This window comes from Pan troglodytes, chromosome 7 (genome assembly GCF_028858775.2).
Source record: "Pan troglodytes isolate AG18354 chromosome 7, NHGRI_mPanTro3-v2.0_pri, whole genome shotgun sequence".
NCBI classification, from domain to species: domain Eukaryota; kingdom Metazoa; phylum Chordata; class Mammalia; order Primates; family Hominidae; genus Pan; species Pan troglodytes.
Window position 1 is genome coordinate 44,693,428 of NC_072405.2, and position 2,870 is coordinate 44,696,297.

Consider the following 2,870-nt stretch of genomic DNA (forward strand, 5'->3'; position numbering starts at 1 on the left):
GGTGCTATCCACTGGCTGCCTAGCACGAAAACTATAATCAGCTTGGCTCTTTCACCACATACTATGAAGTTATGTTTTCTTTAGATGCCTCTAGAGTAAAAGCTTCAGTCTTTAGTTTGGTCCTGTTCTAATTGACAATCCCTATCTTTCCCCAGTAAAAATCCATGAGTTTTCTCCTCATCTGATTAATACCAGTGAGCAACTCCACCAGAGGACAGAAAGCCAATAGGCTGTTTCCAATAACTGACTCAGCATGCTCTATTTTGGATGTGATAAGACTGACTTCTAGAGCCATGAGCTGTTGAACCACAACTGTGGTTTATAGATACTAAATAACAGGTTATTACACATGACTGTAAATATTCCATTTGACAGCCTCAAGAGGTACAGACCATGATGATTAATTATTCTTATGGCTTGTGGCTGGTTGATTTTTTGAAGGCATAGGTCCCAATGGGTTGGCATTTTAATTATACACACATGTATATGTGTGTGTATGATATATGTATGTATGTGTGTATGAACGCACACACATATACACAAAATTTAGCCTTTAGAAAACTCGTCAGCTCTTGTATAAGAATGGCAATGGGTTCATTTACCCTTTGGTCGGAATGATGAGCACCACGCCAGGACTGCCCACTCAGCGCTGCTTTTGTGACATAGATTTTGATACTGAAACAGAACAAGTTAAAGGCTTGTTCCAAATGGACATGGCTCTCACAGAACCAGATCCAGGCTCCTAAAACAGACTAATCCTTGCCTTTTTGGTGCAGTTGGAGAAGAAATTGAATTTGAAAAATGTCTGTTATGCAATGTTGAAGACATGGAGAAATAGGCCAAAGATTTCTTCTTCCTTCAAGATGAATTCTGTTCTTGATGGAGTATAGTGTTCAGCAAAAGGACCTCCACCAAGTCTAGAAACTAATTTATTTCTGTCAAGAAACTAATTTATTTCTGTTTCTGTAGCGTTTACATTATTTCTACTGCTTACACTTAGAATGTTTATTTTATGGGGACTAAGGGATTAAAAGAGTGTGAACTAAAACAAATTTTTTTTTAAAAGAATTGTTCCTAGAGAAAAGGGATTGAGACTGTGATGAGAAGGTGGTGGGATTCACTCTCTCATCACTGTCAGCCTTGCAGGGGCTGCTGCTGTGAATGAAATCTTGCTTTACCTCCTGATTTGAATTAGTGATGGTTTGACTCAGTTTGTAGGTCCACATGCCTTCATCCACAATTACAAAATCCCAAAAGCTCTGTGAGCAACAGTGGTTTTACAAATGTATGAAAAAAATATATTTGGTGTCAAAATCTGACATCAGTTGAGGTGAGATGATCTACAGTTTCAATTATCTCACTTAGTGTGAATTATTTCCTCCAGAAATATTAGTGCTTGATGGTTACAGAGTGCTCCATCTCCACAATTTGGTCTGTTCTGGTCTATGTAATGTCTAACATATGAAAAGAATCTGAATATATTACAAAATAGCATCCTTTGCTTGTAAGTAGCTAAAACACTAATTGGGGAAATTTCTAAAAAATGTGATGCTTTCACAACAGTCATTTAATTTGGAGGAGAAAAATCAGTTGTTACAGAATTAAAAATTCGTTGTTGAAAGATTATTTTGGAGGCTGCAAGTAACTAAATTTAACCTTTACACTACTTTCCCAAAATGGTGACATTGTGACTGCAGTTACAAAGAAAGCCCCATATTAAAACATATCATCCCCAAAGATTTCAAAATGAAAAATGGGAGCCTGTACTTGTATCCATCCTGTCAAAATGTGAGTGCTGTTCGCCTCAACATTGAATGACATTTGGATGATCTTTTAACCTTTATTTTTCTTTAACCCAGTGGCTCCTAAACTTTACTGCACATCAGAATCACTTGAGCATCTTTATTTTTTTATTTTTAAAAAATTTTATGGAATGCTTCATGAATTTACATGTCATCCTTGAGCAGTGGTCATGCTAATCTTCTCTGTATTGTTCCAGTTTTAGTTTATGTTCTGCCGAAGCGAGCACATCTTTAAAAAATACTCAGTACTCTGCCTCGGCCTCCCAAAGTGCTGGGATTACAGGCGTAAGCCTTCAAGACCAACCTGGCCAACATGGCGAAATCTGTCTCTACTAAAAATACAAAATTAGCTGGGCGTGGTGGCACGCACCTGTAATCCCAGCTACTCAGGAGGCTGACTCAGGAGAATCACTTGAACCCGGGAGGTGGAGTTTGCAGTGAGCCAAGATCAAGATTACACCACTGTACTCCAGCCTAGGCAACAAGAGTGAAACTCCGTCTCAATTAAAAAACAAAACAAAACAAAACAAAAACTAAAGTCTGGCTACCTTCTCCAAACATTCTGATTTAATTAAGATGGAATGTGACCGGGCATCAGAGTTAAAGTGTCTTCAAGAGACTCAGTGTATAGCAAAGTTTGGGGATTCCTGTTTTAACACGAAGCAGAGTTACTTCTGGTGACACGTACCTCAACAGAGCAAGTCTTGACACCCTGAGGAATGTTTTCTGACACTTGAATTAAATTATACTGTATAGATACCACGCTTGTGTGAGAGCACCACAAGCTGCTTTGCTTTGTGATGGGTTTTCCATTTGTGGTTTGTTTTTTACATGGGGCTTTCTTTGTAACTACAGTCATGGTGTCACCATTTTATATCATGACAGCACAAAGACCTTAATTTTCCATCCTAATTATACACTTCATATTTGTGTAATTTGGGGAAAGTAGTGTAATGCTTAGATGTAGTTACTTATAGCCTCCAAAATAATCTTTCAACAACCAACTGATATTTATTTATATAACAACTAATTGTTCTCCTCTAAATTAAATGATTGCTTTGAAAGCAT

The 2,870-nt window shown here is 37.6% G+C and overlaps 1 non-coding gene across 1 annotated transcript; it reads right to left on the minus strand.

Moving 5' to 3' along the window:
• Positions 1 to 1,922: 1,922 nt before the first annotated feature.
• On the minus strand, positions 1,923 to 2,029 carry LOC112204224 (U6 spliceosomal RNA). Its single transcript, XR_002937803.1, has one exon. It is a non-coding gene; the product is annotated as a U6 spliceosomal RNA (small nuclear RNA).
• Positions 2,030 to 2,870: the final 841 nt, after the last annotated feature.